General features: G+C 51.4%; 1 protein-coding gene across 2 annotated transcripts in view; it reads left to right on the top strand.

The window, feature by feature from the left end:
• Positions 1–3,381: 3,381 nt before the first annotated feature.
• GATAD2B (GATA zinc finger domain containing 2B) overlaps positions 3,382–13,229 on the top strand; it is an 83,381-nt gene continuing 73,533 nt past the window's right edge. Inside the window, exon 1 of one of the 2 annotated variants that reach the window (XM_075907281.2) lies at positions 3,382–3,534. The gene's annotated coding sequence lies outside the window, so the exon portion shown is untranslated. The remainder of the gene's footprint in view (positions 3,535–13,229) is intronic. The other variant, XM_075907280.2, reaches the window with a different exon arrangement.

The following is a 13,229-nucleotide window of genomic DNA, read 5'->3' as shown; positions in this document are numbered from 1 at the left end:
TGGGGCCAGTGCTGTGAGCCAGGGGAACGATACACCTGGAGCTGGTGTGACATACTCCGGGCAGGGGCGCCAGTGGCCAACCTCCCCCGCGCCCAGCTGCATCAGGGTGTCACCCCAGGCTCCCATGCAGCTGGAAGGGGAAACTCCAGTGCGGCAGGATGCGGCGTACGCGGTGGTGCCGGGATGTGCTGTTCCCCCAGGGCTGCCGCACCCCCCAAACAGATGCAGATAATGTTAGGGGGTGTTTTCACAGCACATGGCCTGGGCTCGCTACCTGGAGTTCGGCGGAGGCTGCCCAGGAACACGGGCGAGGGCTCCCCTGACGTCTGAGACGAGTGGAAGTGGCAGGGGGGCACTCGTGGTTGATGTGCAGCCCGGCCCGGTCCCACTGCAAGCAGGGGTGTGCAGCGGCGCCAGACGCCAGGTGGACATGGCGGGTGTGCTGTACACTCTTGTGGCTCTGGATCCACTCTGGTTTGGCGTTTGCTGGTTGCTGTGTTGTGCTGGGTGTGACCCTTACTGCTGCATGCTGAGAGAGACCCAGCGGGGGACGGTCCCCGGGGGAAGGCATGTAGGCAGGGCCCAGCAGCCTGACACTTGGGCTAGGTGGTGGAACCTGAAACAAAGCCAGGGGCGTGGCTGCCTGGGGGCTGAGTTGCTAGGTGTTGGGGCACCATGAAGGAAGCAGACTGAGTCCAGACAGGGGGGTTCAGGGGCCTGTGAACCCTTCCCCCAAGAGAACTAAGGCTGCCCTGACTTCCGTGGCAATGGCGAGCCTGCTGCGCTGTATCTCCCAGAAGCAATGGCCTGGCTGAGCGGCCCATCTGGCTGTGGACGGGGGTGCAGGGTCAGGGCTCCCCGACACGCCGTCACACCAGAGAGCCCGCAGACACCTGCAGGACGCCGGTGCCCTGCATATCGGCACCACCCCATTGCCCCCAACTATCACCCTGCCCAGCTCGCAGCCATGGGGAGCAGGGCCTGTGGACCCTGTGGCACTGTGCCCCCGCTGGGACAGAATCTCATTCCTTGGCATTCCGTGTGGGGAGCCCTGGTGTAGACAGCAGCTGTGCCGCATCCGGCGAGTGTCCTGCTCCTCCTAAGTCTTGTTAGCGGGGCTTCGCTGGCCATTTGAGGCGAGGCCATGGAATGGCCATAGCGGGGCAGAGGGATGGGCCATGACCCGGTATCCCATCCTTGGAACTGGCCTGTGCCACATGCTTCCGAGGGAATGAACAGCACAAGTGAGCCCGTCCCAAGCTGCAGTCCTGGCGCGGAGGGTTACGGACTCCAAACTAGTGGGTGTGTCCCTGGGTAGCGTGGCCATTGACAGACTGGGCCCCAGGAACTCCTCTCCTTTGGCTTGAACCCTTCCAGGCATCAGGCTGACTGGGCATTGTAGCCACCGGAGAGTCAGCTCTTGTACTCTGCTCGCAAATGCTGCATGAGCAGGCACGTGGGTCTGTCCCGTGTGTGCACCATGGGCCCTGAGCATAAGAACATAAGAATGGCCGTACTGGGTCAGACCAAAGGTCCATCGAGCCCAGTATCCTGTCTGCCGACAGTGGCCAGCACCAGGTGCCCCAGAGAGGGTGGACCGAAGACAATGATCAAGCGATTTGTCTCCTGCCATCCCTCTCCAGCCTCTGACAGACAGAGGCCAGGGACACCATTTTATCCCCTGGCTAATAGCCTGTTATGGACCTAACCTCCATGAAATTATCTAGCTTCTCTTTAAACTCCGTTACAGTCCTAGCCTTCACAGCCTCCTCTGGCAAGGAGTTCCACAGGTTGACTACACGCTGTGTGAAGAACTTTCTTTTATTAGTTTTAAACCTGCTACCCATTAATTTCATTTGGTGTCCTCTAGTTCTTCTAGCCTGTCTGAGGGGGTGAAGACTAGGACTTTAACATCCACCAATGGCTACTAGGCTGAGCAGGGAGGCCGTCCCTGGCCTCTGGCAGAGGCTGGGAGTGGGCGACAGGGGAGGGGTCACCTGGGGATTCCCTGCTCTGTTCTCTCGCTGGGGCACCTGGCACTGGCCACCGCCAGCAGACAGGCCCCTTGGTCTGACCCCGTCTGGCCACGCTCATGTTCCGATGCCCCTGCATCTGCTGCGCGTGCCCTGTTCCAAACACCTCCCTGTGGCCCTCTCCTCACGTGGGCACATCCCCTCCAGATACCAGGTGGCCCCCTGTCCCTCTACATCCCCCCACTGCTCCCCTTGGCTCCTAGACCTGTGGGAGGGGCAGCCCCCAGAGTCATCAGGCCTCATGTGCAATTAGGGGGCCATTAGACCTTGGCAGCACCCCCTCCTCTGCTCCAACCTGCCCCTGCGCCCCCCCACACTGACCTGCCCCCACATCCCCTCCCCTGCTCCAACCTGCCCCTGCGCCCCCCCACACTGACCTGCCCCCACATCCCCTCCCCTGCTCCAACCTGCCCCTGCGCCCCCCCACACTGACCTGCCCCCACATCCCCTCCTCTGCTCCAACCTGCCCCTGCGCCCCCCCACACTGACCTGCCCCCCCACATCCCCTCCCCTGCTCCAACCTGCCCCTGCGCCCCCCCACACTGACCTGCCCCCCACCCCCCTCCCCTGCCCCTGCCCCCCCCCCACTGACCTGCCCCCACATCCCCTCCCCTGCTCCAACCTGCCCCTGCGCCCCCCCACACTGACCTGCCCCCACATCCCCTCCCCTGCTCCAACCTGCCCCCCCCCCCCCACTGACCTGCCCCCACATCCCCTCCCCTGCTCCAACCTGCCCCTGCGCCCCCCCACACTGACCTGCCCCCACATCCCCTCCCCTGTGCCCCCCCTGCACTGACCTGCCCCCACATCCCCTCCCCTGTGCCCCCCCTGCACTGACCTGCCCCCACATCCCCTCCCCTGCTCCAACCTGCCCCTGCGCCCCCCCGCACTGACCTGCCCCCACATCCCCTCCCCTGCTCCAACCTGCCCCTGCGCCCCCCGCACTGACCTGCCCCCCCCCCCCACATCCCCTCCCCTGCCCTGCCCTGCCCTGCCCTGCGCCCCCCGCACTGACCTGCCCCTCCCCCCACCCATGTCCCCTCCAGCAGGGGCCGGGCTGGGGACGCGAGTACGGCGGCCGCCGCGGGCCAGGCTCCCGGGCAGGGCCCCGGGTGCTTTTTACCCGCCGACACATAACCGGCCCCTGAGTACCCGGATGTCAGGCTAAGGGACCCATTAAAGGCGCCCCACGGGGCGCACTTGCCGCCTGCCAGTGGTCGCGGCCGACGCCAATCAGCCGTCCCGCCAGCCAGTGGGAGCCGCAGGGCGGGCGTCGCGGTGGAGGCCCCGCTGTCGATTGGCCGTCGCGCCCGTCGGTCCGCCGGCGCCTCCAATGGGCGTCGTTCCTCCGGTCGGGAGGCGGAGCCGGCGCGGCGGGCCCGCTGCCCAATCAGCATCATTGTTTGTGGTGGTGCCGGCTGCCGCTGGTGTCTGCGGCGCAGCGTCTGCTCCGCCCGCCCGGCCCGGCCTGAGGGGAGCGAGCGGGGCCGCCGCGGCCTAGGTGAGCGGGGGGGCGGGGAGAGGGCGCGCGGCCGGGGGGGGGGCGGCGTGGCGCGGGTTCTGCCTGGCTCCCTCTGGGGGGGGCCCGTGGTGGGACTGGCTGAAGTCCCCCCCCCCCGGCGAGTGAGCGCAGCCTCCCCTCCCCCCCCCCCCCCCCGCCGCGGCCTCACTCCGGGGCGGGGCAGCCCCCCCCCCCCGCTCGTTGCCATGGAGCCCCCCGCGGGGCGCGTGCGCTCGGCCCCCGCTGTCACTGCTCCCTGGGGGGGGCCCTTCCTGGCGGGGGGGCCTGTCCCGCGCGGTGGGGGCGGGGGCAACAATCGCTGGTTCTCCCCGCCCCTCGCGCTGCCTCGCTCTGGTGCCCGCGTGCCCCCCCCCCCGGTCTGGTGCCTTCCTGACACTCCCCCCCCCCGCCGGCTCCCCACATTGCGCGTGGGAGGGGCGAGGGCGCTCCCGAGACGCCTCCACACGCGTGGAGCCCGGCAATCGCCTCCTACCCGGGCGCTGCCTCCCATGTGGGGGTGAGCATCATGCCCGGGCCCACAGCTTCCCATGTGGGGAGGGGACCGCTGCACAACGGGGAGCTGCGCCGAGCGCCTGGTGGCGTCAGAGGCCTTTTCATCGGGGGGGGGGGGAGTTGAGAGAGCCCCACTAGACTCCCCTTCCCAGGCAATTCCCATCCTGGGCATCGGAAGTTAGCGTGGTACTGGTACCGCTACTCTCCTCTCGCCTGATTTCCTAGGATAGGAGGTTTCATTTGCAAGCGGTTTAAACCATGCTGTCCCTGCTCCTGTGCACCCTGTCTAAGCTTTGAGCGTGGTTGTGTGGGAAGGATGGGGGAGGGGGAATTTAGAAGTAAACAGGGAAGGAAGAGGCATCATACAGTGCTGTGTTAGTGGTGTGCAGTTTAACCCCCCCCCCCCCAAAAAAGAGGAATTTTTTGAGCCTTCCTTGATTACTGACAGGCTGGGGGTGGAGTGGGGAGTTTAAGGTGGGTGGAAGACTATACCCTTGGTGAACATCATAATAAGAGTCAACTCTCCACATTTTGTAGGAGTTCTGGAGGAGGGTGGTTGCAACAAACAGGCATTTGGAGATGCAGTGATTTTTTTTTTTAAAGACTCTCACATATGGCTGATTTCAGGCAAAGGAGCCTCTTCTTTCACTGTGTGGGGAGCAAAGGACTAATCAAGCTCTTATCAGTCTAGGTGTGTTGGGAAGACTCCCCTCCCCTTGGAAACCATGTTTATCCAAGACATTCTGCCTTGTGGTCTGCTTATGTGAACAGCAGGTTTTGTTTTAAACAGAGTGTTCTCTTTTGCCATTAGGGTTTGAGTATTTCAGTTCAAGCATCTCCGTTTAGGTTTTGGTTTTGACTGATAGGTTATTTGAGCATCTTTTAGCCAGGTGGTAAAGGGTGCTGCATGTACCACAAGCACAAACATGTTTGGGTCCTATTCACCCTCAGGTCACAACCAGAGTTGCAAGGTGTGGAAATGGGGTTGTAGCATGTTGCACCTAGCACAGCTGCAATCTTGTCTTGGGCAGCTGTGTAAAGGGAAGCCTTGGGTACACGAGCTTTGAGTTAGGCACATGCTTGGGGTTGATCGCATTCCTTGGATTTCTGGCTGGCTGAGAGGTAGCAGAGGCCCTAAGAACCCAGGTCTCTTTGGACTGATGATCTGGTTTCTGACTAGCAAAGGTCTTCAAAACCAGGTGGAACGTTTGCCTCTCTGCTTTCCTGATCACGTGGTTGTATGAAACTGAGTGTGACATGCAACAGACAGGGAGCATCCATCTTTGTGGTACTGTGGTTTGCCTTTACCTAGTATGGTCTGACTTCCTGTTTAGCTGTCTAAACGGTATCTGTGAATTCTGATATTTGGAACGACTGTTTTTTGTTAGGCTCTATGCTACTCAAACAAAAGAGCTATGGCTCTTCATGTCTCCACTTAGTCAGTGTTAGGAGCAAAAGGAGGATACACGGGTAACCGAATGAATTCAATTTGGGTGCTCTTGGAAGTGTCATCTGTCTTTCTGTCTCTATGCCAGTGATTCCTGCTGGAGAGGAGACATGGTACTTGAGATAAGCAATTTAGAAAATGCATGAGGCTAAGGAAGTGTATTTTCTGGATGCAGTCTCTTGATTTCTTTAACCTTCTTTGCAGTTTAAAAAACTGAAGTTTAAAAAAAAAACCTACCCTTCTCCTTATTTACTTCTACTTTTGTTTTTCCTCTCAGTTGCTTACTGAGTGAGGTGGACATGTACAGCATGGCAGGTTAGGTTAAGACTTTGGTGGCATTTTTTTAGAAGCCCAGTGTGGGAGAAATGCAGACCTTTGTCAAGCAAGTAGCCTCTCTGTTCCCAGGTTGGTGGAAAGAACCTTGTTGTATCCTGACTGAAGTAAGATGAATCTTGGGTCAGCCTAAGCCATGGGGCTCACTGCCACTGGAGGAAGAGAAATGGTCAAACTGTTGATTTTTCTGGTTTTTAAACGTTCATGCTTCCAACAGCCAGCAGAAGATGGGCTCTCATATTAATTAAAAAAGGACATCTGTTCAAAAAGTCCTGTTCTGCTTTAGGACTTGCAAGGGACTAGTGAAGTCACTCTTACGTAAGTATTGAACTTCAAGCTCTGCATCATGTTCGTATTGAGGCACAATACACAAGATATTTATGTTGAGGGAAGAAAGCCTGGCTGTAAATCTAATTCCATGTCAAGTTATCCACTTCTTGCTCAGGAAAATTCAACCTATCAGACAATGCCACATGGAGTTGCAGTTTTATAGCATTGGATAAACCCACAAAGATGCATCTGAAACTTCTGTTTTTGCACATAACTGCAGTAAGTTTTCGTGTGTCTAAGATGAGTTTAGAGAAGCCCAATATAAGAGTGCAGGCATTTAGTTTTGGATAATTTCTGTTGCATGGTGTATTGCCATTCTACGAATGTTTTTAGTTTACATCTGCTTGGAGTGATACTCCAAACAGTGGTTCTCAAGAAATATGGGATATACATTTTATTTCCTGTATTCACTATTATGTGTGTAGTTGTAAGCTGCTACTCACAATCAGTTTAAACATCAGAATAGTAGGAGATAATTTGGCATTTAAAAACCAAAACGATGAATTTGCTCCTTGCCAGCACACACCAAACCTTTTATTGTTTAACAAGTGTGAGATGAGGCAGCCAGAGAGTCACTTTCTGTAACACTGGAATAATGGGTTAGCCCTGGGTGGCTATTTCTATATGGACTCTGTTCTGAGAGTGTCTCATTATAGTTAATGCCAGAGCAGTTGAGGGATGGCTCCAGGTGACCGTGGGCATTTTAACCACTTGATTGTCTGAGCCTGCTGAAAGGAGCTTTGCAAGGCACAGGAGTGGGAATGCGCGGAGCCGTGCTGGTCTCAGCAACAATCCTATTTCCCAAAGGGGGAAAGGCCGAAATATTGTGCAAGAGCAGCCAGTCTTGGCATGGTATGCTCCTGCTTGAAGAGGTGCAGTTGCCATGCTGATGAGTAGTGTTAAAAATTGATATTTTCCCTTAAGGAATATCATTTTTTTGCAAGTGGCGTCTTCGAGCACTTGTACAACCTGCAAAGTCTGCAATCTTTCAGTTCTTAAATCTGTATAACGTAAGAACCCGAGTCTTGTTTTTGGAGCCTGCCAAGGCACTGCTGTGGAATCAGACAGCATGCATCACTCGTATTCTCAATTCATCTAAACTTGCACAGTGGACTCCGGTGCTAGGGTGGACTGCCATATTTTTACAGTGACAACACTATTTCCGGAGCAGTGATGTCTCTACAGGAAAGCTGTTTTTACTGCTGCTGGCTCGGGCTTCTCTCTTCTTTCTCTCCCGGAGTGTCTGGCGTAATTTGAACTCCTGCCCCACCTTCTTACTTTTGACACAGTGGAAGTGGGAGAGTAAGGTTTCAACTCTGTCAGTGAGTTTGGGCCAGGAGCAACACACACTTCATTTCCGGAGAGAGGCTGGTAGTCCACTGTGACGGCAAATCCTCCATTCCGGCCCTTGCACAGAAGGCAGCAGTTCTTTAGGCACATGGAATTGGAATGTTTCTTTTTCTTACTCTGAGGAGATTAATGACCATAACGTGTTCGCTAACCTAAAACAGAGCTTCAGGGGGTAGCAGTGTTAGTCTGTTTTAGTAAAAATGAGGAGTCCTCTGGCACCTTAAAGACCAATACGTTTAACTTGGCATAAGCTTTGGTGGGCTGGAGCCCGCTCTGTCAGGTCTCCTTTTTGCTAAAACAGAGCTGTGTACCTAGCGGTGGGTCTGGCGCTTTGTAACGATTTAAAAATAAACCAGGGACAGAACTACTCCCCCCTTCTCCCCCCCCCCCCCCCCCGCTGCTGCCATCCCCAGCATTTCAAACATAATAGAACATGCCAAAAGGTGTTACTTGTGCGGTGGATGTCTGTATTGGGAAGTGAGCGAGCACTTTTAAAATGTTATAGATGCTGTTATGGATATTTAATGAATTTCACTTTAACGGAGAACAGTGTTTGTCAATGAGGCGGGATATAGGTCGTATCCACATTACATGGTGCGGGTCCACGCCCCAGTCTTGTGTACCGCTTCACTCCCACAGGTGGGTCTGTTAACTTCAGTGAGACTCTACATTAGTAATGTTGTGTGTTGAAGCCTTTGTCTGGCTGAGTTTTAGTGGGATATGGACCTGGGAGGAAGGGAGGGCTGCTTACTGGTGTGGCTGTGGTGTTGGAAGGTTCAATAAGAACCTTTGCTGCAGAGTAGTGTCTTCCTCATGCAGTAGATAACTCTTTGAAGGCACTTTTGCCCCTGGGCCCCCTTCCATCAAGGTGTATTGAGATATGCTACTGCTACTCACCCCAGAGTGTCTGAGCAGCAGTGCCAGTCAGTCCTGGCCATGGCTTGTCTTCAAGTCCAGCCTGGTCATGTCCCGTGTACAGTTTCCCAACATCTGATTGGTGGTCGGCCTTTAGATCTAACTGCCGGTTGAACTGGCGTTATTTTCTTGGGCATCCTGTCTTTTGTTTTTTCTTCCACGGTGCCCCCATCCTCATCATCTCTATTGATGGCAGCCTATCCTGTATGCTGACTTCATAGCCTACTTCATTCCCCTTTACACCTGCTGTCTGCAGAAGAACTCTCGCCTCTCCTCCTTCCAGTGTCTGTTTCATGTAATGCAGTGGAGTTGGGACTTACCTGGTCTCCTGTATCCTGGGACCAATATGGCTACACAACTGAAAGCCTTAAAATCTAGTCAGTTGAATAAAGGAGCAGTACATTGGCTGTTCTCAAAGCAGTATCCAGAATAAGCCTGAAAACAAGTAAAAATCACCGTTGGGAAATTCCAGCTCCATATAAATGTGAGGGTGCTAAAAGAAGAACTTAGACTTCTGTCCAAACCAATTATTTATTGTAATTATAAAGTGCAGAGAAACTTATAAAGAACCTTATGGGCCTTTTCCCACATCAGCCGTAGCAAGTTGAATATCGGCATAACCTGGGGTTGACAAACCGCGGTGAAATCTACTCGCCAGCCCTGCACTGCGCGTGCGCTGCCGGTGAACGGGGCGAGTAGATTCACTGATTTGTCGAGCCCTGGGCATGGCAGTTGTCTCAGTCATAAGGCCATATTGGGAATCTCTGGGCAGCCATGTATATTTTGCTTTAATTTTCATTGGAATATTTAAAATGTACGGTGTTAGCTGACGTGTTCGGTTAGGTGGTAGCTCAGTGGCTTGGTAGCTTGCATATAATGATGGATACTCCTCCTAGACTTGCATGATTTGTGGGAGTTGGCACAGTTTTGGGGATAAACCCTGTATGAAATGACTCAAGAAAGCAATCTCAGTCTGGTTCTAACAATAGTCTTCACTCTCTGTCCATGGGACCTGTCTCATTTCTCAAAGTTGAAGAATCCTGCAGGATGACTGAAAGAGTCACAAGGGGAAAAAATACATTAAAAGAACATCAAGGCTGCAACAGAACAGGAAAGCCAAAGGAATTCTTAGTTAGGGATGAAATGAACTGTGTCTCCAGCACTACCTCAGTGCCCTGGGGAGTGCTAAGGAAGGAGTGGAAGATGCCCTGTTGTGTGCAGAGGTATTGGAGATGTAGTAGAGTTCAGCCTAACCTGTACATTGCCCTGCTTTTGTTGGTTTTCCTCACAGCAGTTGGGATCATCCTAGCAGGTCCTCTCCTGTGTACAATTTTCATCACTTTTTTTGAGCCAAGGTAAACATCATTTTGTTCAGTGCACGAATGTATTGTTGTTTAGGTGGCATAAGGTGTTGTCTCTGAGCAGCATGTTTATCATCACTGGGCCAGCAGCTATATGAAAACTGCTGAGAGCTGTGGTGGACATGTCCTGTTTTCAACATAATTAGAAGCAATTTTTTAGGGTTTTATGCAAATTATATCTCTAGTTCATGCATCCTGTAATAATGTACTGGATAGTCTAATGGTGATAGAAAGGAGATTGCGTAGCAGTAGTATTAAGGGTACTGTGGGAGTTTACTAAATGAAGATAAACCAAAATTGGTTTATGGGGTGCATATGCATAGAGCCCTGCATCTTTAGCTGCAAAAATGAGCCACAGATATCCACAAATTTGCAGGCTCTATCTATGCCCACTCCCCTTCCTGCTGCTGAGGAGAAGCAGTTTGTTTCTTCCTCTGTCCCCAAACTTATTTCTTCTGGGTTGAGATTTTTGAGCACTGTGGGGCCCCAACAGTATGGTACCACGGCAGCAGCCTTACAGTAATATAGGCTAGAATTTATCACTGGATGAACAGCTCCCTCTCGAATGCCTACTTCGAGATTCAATAACAAACCTCAGTGGAATGTATGTCATAACAAAATACAGTCCAGCACGCAATGGCAAAGTCTACCCTTTCCCACGTGAATGCCTTCAAAACTGGTAGAGAGAGCTTTGGCAGAGCCATGCTGCAGAGATCTAGACCCTGGAAACAGCTCCGTGTCTGGGTGCTAGTCAGGCCTCATCCTCATGCACTTTGGCACTCTGGTGTAGGTGAATGAGAAATGCCTGTGGCCTTCATATCATGGCACCAGGCCTTATCAAGAGCATGAGAAGGCCTCATTTCTTCTTGCAGAACATGCCCAACCCAAGTCCTGTTTTTCATCCAGGAAAATGAGACTGACCCATTATTCCACATTCCTCTTCTCATCTCTCAGGGCTCTGACTGTTCTGTCATGTCACAGATTTAATAATTAGACTAAAGCACCTACATTCTTCAATATGTTCAGCTAAAGCATGAAATAATGCAATTTAGCCAAGTTAGTCTGTGCTGTTTTTTCAGATACTGAGGTATCTCAAAGCCAGAAGTAAAAGCCATTATTCTGAAATAACCGAGTGTGGGTTTTTTAAGAGCCAGAGCCAGTCTAAAAAATTCTACATCTGTCTAAAAAGCCTCTTTACACTTGTTAAAAGGAGGAGCCAAAATAACTGTCTCTCAAGAGGATTGGAGAGGGCTGGAATTATTTTTCAGTTTGTATATGGTTGGCTTCACTGTTTCCATCGGTGCAGTCAGTTGGTAAGTTTCCTGCGACTTGTCTTAAATACAACCCCAACAGAGGAGAAGGGACACTTTTGTTTTATTAACTGTGAAAAACACACAATTACCTGCAGATTTCAGGGTAGGTATAATATTATGTTGTTGCTGATTATATACTGTGTGTGACACATGTCCCTTAAGCAAAACTTAAGCATGACATCCAAGCATGACACCCTGATGTACAGAAACTTTGTCAAAGTGTGTACACTTTCTGAACACTAGCTTCAATAACATTTTTAAATCAGACAATTTTAAACTTTAAAATAGATTGTCTCCTCTCCTTTATAGTCTCTGCTGGAAGCTGGGAATGAGCAACAGGGAATGGATTACCTGTTTTGTTCCTTCTCTTTAGGGCACCTGGCATTGGCCACTGTTGGAAGACGGGGCAGTGGGCTAGATCGACCTTTGGGCTGACCCAGTCTGGCCGTTCGTGTATACTCTAGTTTTTGTCTTAGGCCCTGGTACCGCATTCTGATTCATGTTGGTCTACACGTGGGGAATCCGGTGGAACTCACGGGGTCTCCATGTGGATGCAGGGAGTTAATTGCAGGATTTGGGGCCTTAGGTTTCACAAGATGATTTGGCTGTTGCAGTGTCATAAATGATTCCATGGCAACATGGATAAATGTCACTGTGCAATTTGTTGAAGCATTTTTATTTCCAAACACAACCTAAAGAGGAGGGACTGCAAGTGGTTGGTAAGAAGCCCTCTCTATGCTGGCGCGCTCAGGTGATGACTTTCTCTGTCTGGCTATAATAGCCTTTTGGAGTCTTGCAGCATTAGAGGATAATGAGGGGTAGGATATATATGACCTCCCCGGTTGAGAGTGTAGGACTAATCAACAAGCAGACCTCCTCACTTCAGTTTTAGTGTCTCAGCTCCTTGGGACCGGCAGGTGGAGTGGTGTTTGAGCTGTGAAATGTCTTCTCGAATGGAGAATCTCTCTTGGGGAGACAAACCCAAATATCCCTGAGTCCCAGCTGACCAAGTCTGGGGTGACACATGAGCTTTGTAATTCTTGTAATTCTTCATTTTAGTGTGGGAGCAGATAGGAGCATCTGCCTTTTTCCCAACTGAAGAGCCCTAAGAAGTGGATGGTTAAACCAAGACTCCCAAGAAAAGGAATAAAAACATAAGTGCTCTTTGAATCCATGCTAGTAAAATAACGTGCTTAATTTGAGCTTCCTCATCACCCCCTTGTCCCCTTTGTCCATCCAGAATACCTTCTGTCAGTCCTTCCCCACAAGGGAACGATTGAAATGGAGTTCTCTAGTCAAGGCAAGGGGGCATATTCCTGTCATTGTTTACAAACAGTTTTTGCCCAAAATCTTAAACCCCTCCCTAAAAAAAGTATTTAACGTGGAGAAGTTATGTACAAGTGCAGGGGGATAGTGACTACAGCTAAGCTTTTTTTTTCACGTCCATAGCTAACATTTCTCATTAACATCTTTGCATGGGCCTTTGCTGTGTGAGGAGTCATCATGAGATTGTATGGTGCACTAGGGTGGCAGTATTAAACGTTACAATCAAGGAGTGTGGGGGTCATTAAGTGAAATGGATAACTTCAGATTCCTCGGGAGACAAGGTTTTTACCATTGACTAGCTCTTGGTTTAACAGCTTTCTTGTTCTTTTTCCCTTCCCCTGACTGCCTAATACTGTTTGTCTGAAAAGAAAAAGAATTTACTTTGATGAATTATAAAACTTATTTCGCTGCAGTGGCTCTTCATTTTTTCCCCTTCTTTCCACAGCAGATTTGCGGTTTCAGTAGAATAAAATTCACTTATTAACTCACCCTTTCAGAGAAAAGGTGCTTAGCTATATGGGGAAGGGGTGGGGTGTGAGAGAGAGAATAGGGTAAGGCACTGTGTTATCCTGATGGCAATGTTTTGGAGGGTTCAGGTTTTCTTCCACTTTGCCATTTAAAACTAACAATCTTTATATTTATTATCATTATTCAGAAATTTTGTCTTTGCTTTCCCATGTAAAGTCAATGGAAGTTGTGTGCATTTATCCAGAGGCAAAACAAGTCCATAACATTTAAGAGACTGTTCAATTGAATGTATGCAAAATCTCTGGAATATTACTTTGGCATTGTAAATTCTGGCCATTT

Source organism: Pelodiscus sinensis, chromosome 22 (genome assembly GCF_052426305.1).
Source record: "Pelodiscus sinensis isolate ZL-2025 chromosome 22, ASM5242630v1, whole genome shotgun sequence".
In the NCBI taxonomy this organism is placed as follows: Eukaryota; Metazoa; Chordata; order Testudines; family Trionychidae; genus Pelodiscus; species Pelodiscus sinensis.
The sequence above is the reverse complement of the archived record's forward strand: the minus strand, read 5'-3'. Positions and strand labels throughout refer to the sequence as shown.